Source organism: Malurus melanocephalus, unplaced genomic scaffold (genome assembly GCF_030028575.1).
Source record: "Malurus melanocephalus ecotype Western Australia unplaced genomic scaffold, MMel_1.1 scaffold_31, whole genome shotgun sequence".
Classification (NCBI taxonomy): Eukaryota; Metazoa; Chordata; class Aves; order Passeriformes; family Maluridae; genus Malurus; species Malurus melanocephalus.
The window spans coordinates 372,941-386,410 of NW_026623263.1; the positions used below are offsets into that span (position 1 = coordinate 372,941).

Genomic DNA, 13,470 nt, shown 5'->3' on the forward strand with positions numbered 1-13,470 from the left:
TGGATGGATGGATGGATGGATGGATGGATGGATGGATGGATGGATGGATGGATGGATGGATGGATGGATGGATGGATGGATGGATGGATGGATGGGTGGGTGGATGGATGGATGGATGGGTGGAGGATGGATGGATGGATGGATACATGCATGGATGGTGTGTGTGAACAGGTGAGACTGGGCAGGCAGCGACTTGGGTGGGACCTGCGGGCCTGGGGTCCAGGCAGACCCCCGAGACACACAGCCACCCCCCCACACCCCCAATTACCCCGGCGACTCCCGCTGTCACTGTTGGCGCTGTCACCACAGCATTGCAGTGAGCCGGAAAGTGAAAGTCGCCTCAGGACAGAGGAAGGGCCATATTTCCTACCGTGGTTTCTGGCGTGCATGCGGGTCCCTACTGTRCAGATTTGTCTGGGTGGGGTTTTAAATATTTATTGCGAAATACTAGAGAGGCGAGAAATCTCGTGTTTATCTGGTACTTTAGTTTGCATAGGAAGGTTTTTAATTTAGGTACTCGGTGGAAACCGTCAGTGGAACTGGTGAACCTTCTGTCGAGTGACTGTACAAGATACAGGAACTCTTTCTGCGTTGGTACTAAAGGCTTGTTTAGTCCTCAAGATACTTACCTCTTTGCTATGAAGGTAATAATTCCTCTCACTTGACTTTCTGCTCAAGACCTGAGAAATCTTCCCTCAGTGAGGATTGCTCTTGTGATTGTTCTGATTCAGGCCGCCGCAGCTTCTTAACTTGTATGCTTGTCCTCTTGCACAGTTAGGTAGTCCTTAATGTGGCATTCGAACACTTCTCAGGTGTGGTTAAATCCTTACMAAACACATTGAACAAAAAGTTGACTTGTGCTCCTTCTGTTCATGAGTAATTGAACAGGAAAAATAGTCATATGCCCAGACTCTTAGAAGGAGCCTTGATAGAATTGCAAACTGAGCCCATAAGTCTTCATTCTACATCTGCTGTGTGAATTGTAGTTATTTTTGAGTGATATGTGGGAGGAATGAGGAAAAGTGACTGCAAATAGGAGTAGTTTCTGTATGATCAAAATTACTTAAGAATGCATATTTTCAAGATCTAGCTAGCTTATACTCAAAGCAGGATAATACAAAAGAATAGTTATGATGCAAAAACAGGATTACAAAAACATTTTATTGGCTGTGGTAAAGGAGGAGGGCTCTGGTTAGGATGCATATTGACTCAGGACCATGATGACTCTTGAATGCAGACATTGACACGTTTTGTTGACTAATACAGGTATAAGCACAGCTGCTAAATTGAGCTATGCTTTGTGACAGGGTGATTAAAATAACATAATAATGGCTTTATGAGTGTAGGCTTTTACTGGATTATCTGACACACTTTTCTCTTTTATTTATTTAGAACCCAGTTTAGGAGTACTTGTATGCGGGTATTCAGTAAAGCACATATGTGTGCTTAATTTTTAGCTTCAGGGATGGAGTCACATTTTAGTCAGGTAGTAGGTATGTACGGAACTGTTAGGCAGAACTGTTAGGCAGACTGGTGGAGCTGTGGTGGGGTTTATCCTGTTCCTACTTCAGGCACACCAAGATGCTATGGCTACAAAGGAGGGTGGCAGAAGGCCAAGTATAGTTCTTCATCAAAGCTGATATTCAGAATCTCTCCAGTTAAAGAGCGGGGGCTGAAATAAAGACTGACATTTTATCTTTGAAATGTCCTATTAATAAAGATCTTTTTTTCATGGACCCAATGTTGTTGTCAGTGTCATAGAACAAATTGTACAGGTTTGTGAACTAGGTACACACTGACCAATGTGCTGTTACCAAGTTGTGGCAGTGTCATGAAACAGGGAGGATTTTTTTTTGAATGAGTAGGATTGCTTTTTCATTACTTTCATGCCTTAAATATATTGTAGTTGTGATCAGTTTTGATCACAGAAGTTAATTTTACACATTTCTTCAGTTCCAAATTCTGCAAGCTTTGAAGTACATACAACAGTATGTTTCAATCACCAAATCCACTGCTTTCCACTGTGCTATAGTTTTGATTTGGATAGTTTAGGTAGTTTTTCTACAGATACTGATAGATTTCAAATATATACTATGCAGTGTTTTTATTGCATGTATTGTACATATAAATAATATATTCATGTATAAAAATACATTAATATCGCTCATACCAAATTCATACATTYGCTCATTTACAATTCATACTGAAATTATTTAAAATCTCTCATTGACAAAAAATATAGTTGTGTAGATCCCCTGTTGTTTGGTTTATGTATGTGACCTATCATGTACATGATGAAACTGTACATATTCATGCATGTATACATGCATGCCTTTGAATACAGCATTTTTTAATAACATATAATGAAATAAACCTCCAAATGTCACTTGTAGCTTTTAGGAGGCTTTCCTTTCCAAACCAGGCTCCAGAGTGAAATTTAAACAATAAAAACAATTGTTAATTTCCTGTGTACTGAATGTATTTGAAATTTTGAGTTTGTATATTTGTCTGTGCCTATGTGAGTCAAATCTCAAGGCATAAAACCAAATAAAATATGGGTTTAAAGAAAGTWTTTTTGTTTTTAAACCTTTAGATAGAACAGAAAATTACTCTAAAATTATTCTCCTATTAAGTAATTTAATTTTGTAGAGCATTTTCTGCAAGCCATTGTGAGATCCTAAACCCTGATAATGTGCTGCTTATGGTGAACCTGGGACTAAGTGCATTAGTTTAAGTATTGGTTAATGCTATACATCAAAGAAAGAAAGGCAAGACAAAATGGCTTTGGCAGAGAATAGGAAAGATGCAGTAGGAGGTACAATGATGTAGGAAAACTTACTGTGTTAGAATTCAAAAAAGCACACGCTTGCAGAAATCATAGTGAGATAGTACAGACCAGGAGTTCCCAAACGTAGCAGTTTTATGAACGTCATTAGTCACTTTTGGCATCCAGAGTCACGGTTGGCTTTTCCAACCATGCAAAACCAGAGTCTCATCTATGGCTCCTCTCCCAACTTCCCTGCTACTTATTCCTATCATTCAAACTAGGATTGCTCTACAATGCTCACATTTAACCTTTCTTACTTGTTCATGCACCCATAAAAGTTTATTCTTCATTTCAGACTTCATTCACATCCTATCTCTTCCACATACCCAAATCTTCAATCTTCACTTCCAGCAAAAAACAGAGTGGAATCTTGRATTCCCCTGATTCTCCTATATGCATGTACCTCTTTAATCCTGTTCCTCCTACTGCACCATCTCTTGGTCCTCTTCTGTCCTGAACTGAAGATGCAGATCTATGTGGGGACTGCAGATCTGTTCATCATGTTGAATGTGTGTGGTGTCTGCAGTAGTTCCTGACTGTTCCCACAGGTTTTGTGCAGGCTAGGGGGCCATTGCTGTGCTGGCTGTATAGGAGCAGTGAGACTCAGAAGCTGTAGTATGAATGCAGCATGGAAGCAGGCATGAATGATGTCTGCACTACAGTTTGGCTACCTCTTATAGACAAGGAAGAAAAGTCGGTAGCAGACAAGTGTGGGAAGGCAACAGTAATTTTCATCACARCCTAAAATGCACAGATCTGCTTTTTCTACTAGATAAGCTAAATCAAAAACAGATACAGAAAAAATCCAAACAGAGATTTCAGTATGTTTTACATCAGTTTTACTTGAATCATTTCCTCAGGAAAAAAAAATGCCAACCATAAATTAAAATAAATTATTCTTTCTTGTGCAGGCAAGCCCCAAGCCATGTCTGGAAATCAGGAGTGACTACAGTCCATTAAGTGTAATGTAAATAGATGGATTTGGCATAAGAGATGGAAGCTCCAGTTGTTGAATCTGGCCCACGAAAAGCAGTTAAAATCAAGCAAGATGAGCTTTGAATGGGAGCTTTTGAACAAAAGGGAATGAATCACATTAACAAGAACACAAGACTCTTGTAATTGCTTTCTTTGTGTGTGAAAGCAGTCGTTGCTGGCTGAAAACATTGGTGTCTGAAGCAGAGATGCTTTTGGAGTCCCTTGRAAGAGGAATGAAAGTGGGCCAGCTGATGAGGGGAAATTGTTGGTTTAAAAACGCTTAATGTTTCATTGTTCTCTCTAACTTAGAGAGCATGTATGCCCTAAGTGCAAATATATGTATGTTTGTATACCATATGTTCAGTTAACTTTATGTCTTAAAATCTTTCAACCTTTCATATGTAAGAATTTAGTTTGTCATTTGGTCACATTAACAAATTACTTTAGACACCCTCCTTCCAATATCTTCCATATATCTATAGATGACTCTGTCTAGTCTCATGTTTTGCCACTAAAAACTGGGTAGCACACTGTAATTTCACAATTCTTTGCTTTTGGAGAATCCCATTTCCCCAGARGATAACTGTGTTGGTTTTCTGAGCCAGTGAGTATTTGAAATATATTTTACAATCTGTGATGGTAGTATGTCTTTTAGTTTAGCAAGGAATCATATCTTAGGTTAGGCATTGTCCATTCCAGTGGTTTTATACATTTCGTGGTGATTACATAGAATCAAAATTGCAAACAAAAACTAAATACAGTTAGTGCAATTGGCAGTGTTCATAGTGTCTCACATTTGCAGTGTACATTTCAAGATATGCTTTGTTTTGATTGCTAATTCCATATGCAGTCTTTTCAGATGTGGGGTGGACAAGATGATGCTGGTGAGGGAAATCTAAGTTAATTTTACATGTAACTACCACAGAGTTCAGCTGTTGGGTAGATATTTTTGTTTGTTTCTATTTTTATTTTTATTAATTGTTGTACAGTGCTTTAAAGATTAAGTATTTCTTTTAGATACGAGAAAATRAATGAACGTATGAAGCTGCATTTGTTAATATTTTCCCACTTAAAAGTATGTATTTTTGTATGCACATGAGATTGCAAATCAGCAGGAATTGAAGATACTGTCCTTTCTTTGTTTCTTTTGTGATAGATTGATCATAGTGAGGCTTTGATAATTTTAGCTCCATTAGGGTGGGACACTCTTTTTTTWAGGTTAAATGAGATAGCAGTGGCTGCCTTTTGATTAACTCATTGTAGTTCTTGCTTTGGATGTTTCTGATTCAGAAATAATGCAGATTTAATGAAACATAAGGACAATTTGTTTATCACACTTATTTCTTGAAGGAGAAAGAGTGTACCTCTGGAGACAAATAACTATCCTGAATTGTGTGAAGTATTCAAGTTGAACTTAAATTATCATAGAGTTTTTAAATATTGGCCTGTGATTTATTGGTAATCTGACTTGCTATTTTCACAAATAAAATGTGATACTTGTATATTTGTGGTTCCAATGTGAAATTCTACAGGTAGGAAGAAAAATAATAGAAACAGTATTTATCTTTTTCTTCAAGTTTTCCTCTTCCCCTTGTTTTATTATAGGAAATAGGAGAAATCATAAGTGTAAGAATTGAGTGTAAGAAAGTGATAAATAAGGAGAATAATAATAATCTGAGAATAGATAAATAATCTGAGAATTTGATTATATGTGATAAAATATTATGTCTGTCAGAAGGTATTCTAGAAATGATGCTGCAGTATATGCTTTTTGAACTCTGCAACATCCCTGCTAGTGTCTTCCGTGAAGCTTACAAGAGGCACCTCAAGTTCAGAGTGGTTAGATATAGTGTAATATTTTCATTACAGTTTAATCCTTGGGTCCTCCAGAAGATGATATCAATGTAAGATAATAAAATTCATTACTCCATTGCAACAGTACTATATAGATTATTTACTTCAGCCCTGTCATAGATAGGCCTGAAAGAGGGCAAACAAATTTTTACTTGAGTAAAGTTCAGCTGTCCTGTTTATATTTTCAGTAAGTATATATTAGAGAAAACTGTTTATTATACAAATGTCCTTTAAGATTATGCTAATTTAATTATAAGTGTGTTTGAAACTGACCTYGGCTTTCCTCAGTTAGACTTCTAGGTTCAATTTTGAAATCCTGAAAAATTTAAAACCAACATTGGTTTTATCCATGCTGAACAGCTTTAACACTCATCATTAAACCATCAGGCTCTTAAGACCAAGTTTTATAAGTGCTTTTATTTGTATGTGACACCTTTCTCAAACCAGTACATTGTCAGACAGTTTTGTTATTGGAGATAATTTGAAAGAAGTTAAAAAAAAAGTTTGGCTGCCATGTTATGCAGATTTTTTTTTTTGCAATTTAATATATAATTTTATACTTAGTTTTTAGTTATGGTAGTGCCCAGCAGCTCCACATATAAGGCTCTAACATGTCAGGCCTGTAACAAAACAGCTTTCCTGCATCCAGTTTACAACTGAATTACAAAGCAGAAGATAAATGTTTTCCAATAAGCAAATACAGGGAAAATGAAAATTATGAGAGAGACTGAAGATCTCTGTGGACACTTCACCTAAGGAGAATTTTCACATAAAATATGAGAAAGGGAAGAAAGTATCTTGGAATACCTTTTGCATTACATGTTTTAAAGGGTATCATATGAGAAAGCATGGTGCAGGTCAATTAATTGATCCTCAAGGTGACTATCACAAAATCACTAACAGGGAAAAAAGCTCTTATTCTGCATTATGATAATGCATGAGAACTGTTATATAGTGGAGACATACTAATTAATTTMTTGGCTATAGACAGTTTAGTTTGTTTTACTCTGATTTCACCTCTTCATAGCTTTATGTTTTACGTAGTGGTTGCATTACTATTTTGAGACAAAGATGATGTGTAGAATGCCAGCAGGTTTATTTGGTGGAGTTGGTGACATGCTTTGCCACCAGTTTTTATTAAAAAMGTATTTAAGTGGCCTTCAATTTATTGAATTACCTGTGCGTTTAAGGTAGACTGAATTATTTTAASTTACAGTTTCTCCACTAAGTAAATTTTTCTTTTAAGGGAAAAAGAAAAACCCAAACCTTTAAAGACCTTGAATATTCTATTTTGTATTGGTTGTTTTGTTAGCATTTTAAGGGAGTTAATTTACATATGTATCACTTAGACTACAGAACTGATCATAGGATCTAGTCTCTGATTCAGGTACATTCTGATATCCTTCACAAAGATATAAGTATTTAAATGATTAAAATATTGAAAACTTACAACTTAAGTAAGAATTAAATTCCTCATCTATTTTTATATTTTTAAATTTTTCTATTTTCTGATTCTTGAAGTCTATCTCACTTTTCTAACCTGAACAATGTATTTTTAATTTAATTTTTGGTTTTTAATGTTTCTTATTTKGGCTTGAAATGGTGCAGAACCAGAAAGCGGTAAAAGATTTGCTGAGGGAACTCATGGCAGGATGGTTAAAGCTGCATTAACTGCCCAAGGAATTTTATGTGATCATTCATCTGCACAATAACAATCTCTCTCTGTGTGGAAATAGCAATGTMGCCTCTTCAGCACAGGAACTTTAGGTAAGGTGAATTACTTGCATTCAGACTTGCTTGCAATTTCCTTTACGCTTTGATATCGCTTCAAAACTGATCTTACAATTACAGTTGTGAGAAGGCTTTTTCAAAAAGCAAGGATAGAAATGAGAGAATATAGTAAGAATTAAATGGTTATACTACTCTTTTTAAATTTGTTCCKTTATTTGTCCCTTTTTTTAACTAGTCCACCTGTTTTTCTACCTGTAATTAGTCAGTGATCTCTTAGCACCCATTGTTGGAATCGGCCATGAAGATCTGTGTAGAAGAACTCTTTAGGTTTTCTTSTGTGATGTTTGTTGGCTTCAAACTATAGCAACTTGAATATCTTGTTTAATTGGAAGTCTGAGACCTCTCTTAAACCTCTGTCTTCAGATTCCAAGAGCATTTAGAATATGACTGAATATGCTTAAACTGAAAAGGTTGAAGCATTCTTCCATTGGCCATTTCTACTAGATATTTAATTATTCTATTAATTGAAATAGTCTTCACTCACTCCTAAGATTATGCTGCTTTCCTTGCCACAATATCTAGTCAGTTTTATTGCTTTGGTCAGATGAAAACTGGAAATTTTCTTTAGGAATTTTTAATATTGTTTTAATTTGTAAATTAGTAATCTGTCTTTAATAAGACAGACATTTCTCTGTTCTTTTGTAGATGTCTCACAAAATTTCTGCTGAGTTAATCTTGAAGCACTTGGATCATACTACCATTTGTTATATTAAACAATAATAAATTCAACTCATATAATTACTTACTATCTGAAAATACTGATRTTCAGAGAAGGCAAAAACATTGGGTTTGATGTGTCTGCAAATTACTTTGTGTATATAGATGCAGGAATAGTTTGSGGTGACAGTACCTCTGCCTTTATCCATTTTTTTTATTCCCTTGTTCATCTGAGGCTTGAAAAACAAGGAAGTGCAGTCATTTTCAGCATTTTCATTAAGATCAGTAAGTCGTATTTGCGTATTTATCTTAAGAGTTTTGCTTCTTTGATTAGGGTATCATCCCTAATCAAAGGTTAGAGAGTATCAAGRGTGGTTAGGGTATCATCCTTTTGTTTATGTGTATGATTGGAGCAGTTGACTGCCTTCACCAATGATCACATCCCCTTTTTGAGGGGAGCTCCATTCCAGATTATTTCCTCACTCTTTTCCATGAGGATGTAATTTCGGAATATGTATCTGACATTAGAGATTAGAAAGGCTCACTGGAAAGGATTGAATTCTAGTTTCTTTCTGAAGGTTTGAGTCTTCCACTTCTGTACCTGCCAGCTCTTATAAGACTTCATCCATTAATGCCTTTGCAGGATAGATATCTGCWTTCTGGAGATATGCAGGGACTAATAGAAACTGAAATACTGCCACTTCCTTGAGGCAACAACATTTTAAGAACCTTGGATAAGCCACTCACTTMTGTAAGGAAATTAATCAGCTACACAGAGAACAATACACTAACTTTCTATTATGATGACTGGTGATGATGGTTTAGCCCACACTGTCGCTGTCAGTACTGCAGGTACCACCAAAGCACCAGTGTTGTCACCAATGACAGATCAGACAGTGGTAGTGTCAGTGACACTTGCATGTCTTAGTGCATGTTGTGTGTGAAGAGGTTTTAAAATACATTGAGTGTTCATAAAAAGATGGAGGAAGGTAGGTGAGTGTGTGGTTCTGAATTCTGTGTATCCTGGGATGCAACGTATTTTGTCAAGAAGTAAAAATAAAACTTAATCCTGATTAATCAGTTCTTAAAGCTCCCAATATMATTTTTGCCTTGAACCCTGTAATGAATTCCTAATTATGCCTGATGGGCTTTCCAGAGGACACTTCTCAGTTTTTTGAGACATCCTTTGTACTCATTTCTTTACTGTTGTTTTCTTCACAGTGGGTTTACTATGAAAAGACAATGTAAAATAATTTTAATAATTTAAATTGGAAGGCCAAAAGGTTTAATTTTTCTGTGTTTGGTTTTAATTTAGCTTTTCTTTTCCACAATAGATCATTTTTACCTCATTTAGGCATCAAAACATACTTACAAATAAAAATACTRTTTGACTTGTATTTGTTACCTCTTTCTACTAGCAAAAGGTCTTCACCACCTTTACAAGTTCTGTTTCTTACTTAATGAGGTTCCTAATTTTTACACACTAAAGTATTATTATTGTTTATGTTTATTAAGATGGTGTTGTACAAAAAGGAATTTAAATTAGTGAACTGTTTCATGGGGGATATATCAGTGCTTTATATATATTTTGTACTAAACTTGGTTGGTTTATAAGTGCCTACATGTTGACAATGGTTGGAGAACTGATGTATTTTGGTTCATCATGGTGCAGATTTTTTTCAAAATTAGCTTAAAAACAGATCACCGTTTAATTAGATTAAGTTTTTTTTTAATAATTGTGAATAATTTAATTTTAAAGGAAGAATGCATTCTTTTCAGGCTAAGAACTTCCCCAAATTTGGCACTGTCCCATGATGGGGTGTACTCTCCTTGTCGTTTGCTGGTTTTAGTAGCAGAGATGACTTTGTCTGTGAACGTATTTGAAAAAGAGGAGCAAGAGATGTTTATCACGTGCCTATGCCACCAGGGCACAGACAAAAGCCCTCTGTCTTGGCTGAGCCATTGTGAGAGGAACAGGTACCATGGTGTGTCTCATTGTATGACTTTCAAGATTTGCAGGGGCTAGGACCATCTTCTCAAGCATGCAATAAGTCAAAATAGAAATCTTGCATCTGTTAGTTTCTTTATTTTTATTAATCTCTATTAGTTGTAAGAATGAATGCATAACTGAAAGAAAGTGAATGCTAGAATTTCAGGGACTGCATCTCTTTCCTCATAGTCTTAATTTTTATGCATGGATATGGCTTTTTTCAGCCATAACTTTGTTTTTAAGTTATATCTGGTACTTTTCTCAGATGTTTTCAAAAGTTTGCATTCTATCATTATAAACAGGTTCAAAAGCTGTGCATCATTTTGATTTTTATCTGCATCTTGGGGAAGCCTGAATTACCAATTAGAAAAACTGAAGTTCAGTGAAAATCCTCCAGCAGATACCAGTTGTTTTGCCTCCTATAGCTCAGAGAAAGAAATCTTATTGTATGCATTAAGTAGGGAGTGGAGTAGGGTTCATATGCACTTGACCCCTTTTTAATTATGATTAAAAGAATTTTAAGCTGGTACAAAGCACATGCTGGATTTCAGACATGAAATTTGACAGTAGAGATTTAAATAAGATTCTCAATAATCGTTCCTGCATTTGTACACCAACTTACTCTTTTTACTGTTTTAGATTTCACTGATAGATCTGGTATTTCTGTCCCAAAATCAGGAAGTGATGTTTTTCTCAAACAGCCCTCCATTCAGTTTCATATTGTTTTCTGACCAGCATTAAAATCACGAACTATCATTTTAGTATCCAACATGTGTGATTACRGTGGAACAAATCTTTAGCACTTTAGCACTATTTTTCCACTTGGTATCTCTAACTGTGGAAATTAAATAATCATAGAGTCATAGAATCATCAAGATTAGAAGAGACCAATAAGATTTTCCAGTCCAACCATCCATCTAGCAGTACCATTGTCACCCCTGAACCACTAATTACATCACCCTGTACGAGGTCCTTGAACACCTTCAGAGATGGTAACTCCACCACCTCCTTGGGCAACCTATTACAATACTTCACYACCCTAACAGTGAAAATTATTTTTTAACATCAGAATCTCCCCTATCTCAGCTTAAGATCATTTCCTCTTGTCCTGTCATAGTGGCACATTTGAAGAGATAGTGCATCCTTGTCTAGATTAGTTGATCAAAGGCATTTTAAATCTAGAGATCTTGCAGTTTTGCACTGTCTACTACTTCTTTGAATTAAGTCTTAATTTGTTCTACAAAACAAGAAATATTAGTGCATACTGAGGCTGGTCATCCATTTTATCTGCAATTTGTACCTACATATATGTGGAAACTGTTTTGCTGTGCTCTTTCTTGTATGGTCATTTGATGCATGAGAAGCAGAGGTATTCATTAAATAAAGAGGGAATGTACTTCTGTCTGTAGAGTAGAATTACAGGCTGTCAGTTTATCCTGAGTGCTATTTCATCTGTTCAATGGTATTCAACAGTGCAGGCTTTTACAGACATTATCTGCAAGAAGAAATACTGCTTCTCACCTTTGGGAAAAGAAACTATGGAATCGGGGATGATGGCCGCAACAATAATGAGTCAGAACAACTCTCCCTTTCACACAGGCAACAGTGTAACAGATTTCATGAGCAGATATGTTATTGTAACTGTAGACAGATCAGAAAAAGTCTGTCATCAAACTGATGGTATTCCACAGACAGCAAATCACGTTACAGATTTATTTGACTCAAATATTGAAATGCCAGTGTTTCAGGAAATTTGAGTTTAGCTTTATTAGCTAACGACATAGTTTCATACACATACATGATTTCTAGTTTCATACACAACATCAGACAAAAGTAATTCTAGCTAGAATTGTCTCAGGAGGGTAGAAAGTGAACATAATTTCTCTGTTTCTTCAGCTTCTTATATTGCCCCTAGATCCACTGACCAGAGAGAATGAGTAACAGTAAGAAACAAAGGCCAATTAATGGTACACAGATCTGAAGTTATMTTACCTGAAAGCCCATAGATTTGCTGCTTTGAACATTGTTGTCAAATTACTCCTGTCAGGTAGAAGAAATTCTGTCCAGAGATGGGGGGGAAGTTATTTTTTAAGATAGTCTTAACCCTACCGATGAGACAGATTTTTAGTTTGGTACATTCCACAGAACCTTTTTCTTTAGTCCAAGGCTTATGATTGTATGTTGAATTTGTTTTATYTTCTGCTAAGTCGTTTTCCTCTTGGCCTTTTGTCATCCAATGTGACACTGAAGAACTATTAAAAAATGGGGGAGGGGTTTTGCAACCTTAGTTACCAGGAAGAGATTCCACTCCTGTATTTGGCAACTTAATACCCTTTGTGCCACTCTTAACCACAAAGTCCTGCCCTCAACAGAATTACACTTGCAATAGTGGAATTGGTTAGTGTTGCATTAGAAAACAGTAAGCTTACAGCCTCTTCTGGCTCATTTTTTTATATGATTCAACACAATGTTGAGATCCCTTCTTAAAAATATTTCTCTAAAGTTTGCTCAGGCTTTTGTTTTAAACAGTCCTTATAATCAATCAGCTCTGGAAAAATGGAAGAATAATTTCATAGATTTTTCAGTCAGGAAGAGAAAATCCTTTCAAACTTCACATCAGTCTCCTCAGTAACCTCTCTGGTGCTTCACAGGGTCAAACTGTCTTCTTTGTTTAGACTAATGAAATAAATTGTGTAATAAATGTTAATCTTGTATCATATGGCTGAACTCAGACTGCACCAAATGTTTTAGAATGAATGATTCTTTGCTATGTTGCATATGAGGGCTACCAGTACTTTTTTTAAGTGAAAGCTTAGGACATGTCTCCAGGCACAGGGTATTGCAAAATAGTATAACAACAGCTATTCTGCATGAGCTCCTTCACATAGACACATTTATTTTGTGTTACAAGAGCTTTTTTTTTTCTGCATTGCTTCATCTACATCACTCATGACATAAAAGGGTTTACAGAGAAAGCAGTTATGGAGTATCAGTTATTTATTCTCTGCATGCAATCCTTCTATGCAGAGAGACACTATAGCAGTTAGTGGAAATTCAGAAGACTGGATTTTAGCAATGGATTGACTGATGGATTACCATTATTAAATACCAGTATTACATGTTTTAATGCCTAAATTTTATAACAGGACAGTTGCTATCAGAATTTTCTCAAAATGAAAAAGAAAAAAATCCACTATTACCAATGGAATAAAACCAAAGAATGGGGAAATTTTTCTAAAGGGTAAAGTGGCTGAAACTGTTTAACAGTTCTGAAGTTAGTACTATTTTGAGAACTCATTTTTATTAGAGAGTAATTATTTGATACTAGTTTCAAAACCACTGGCAGTGGTATTTTCCAAAAGTACAGCTTGGAGAC

At 35.7% G+C, this 13,470-nt stretch overlaps 1 protein-coding gene across 1 annotated transcript in view; it reads left to right on the forward strand.

The window, feature by feature from the left end:
- The window catches only part of TNPO1 (transportin 1), a 68,580-nt gene that overhangs the window by 442 nt on the left and 54,668 nt on the right, over positions 1-13,470 (forward strand). The window lies entirely within an intron of this gene.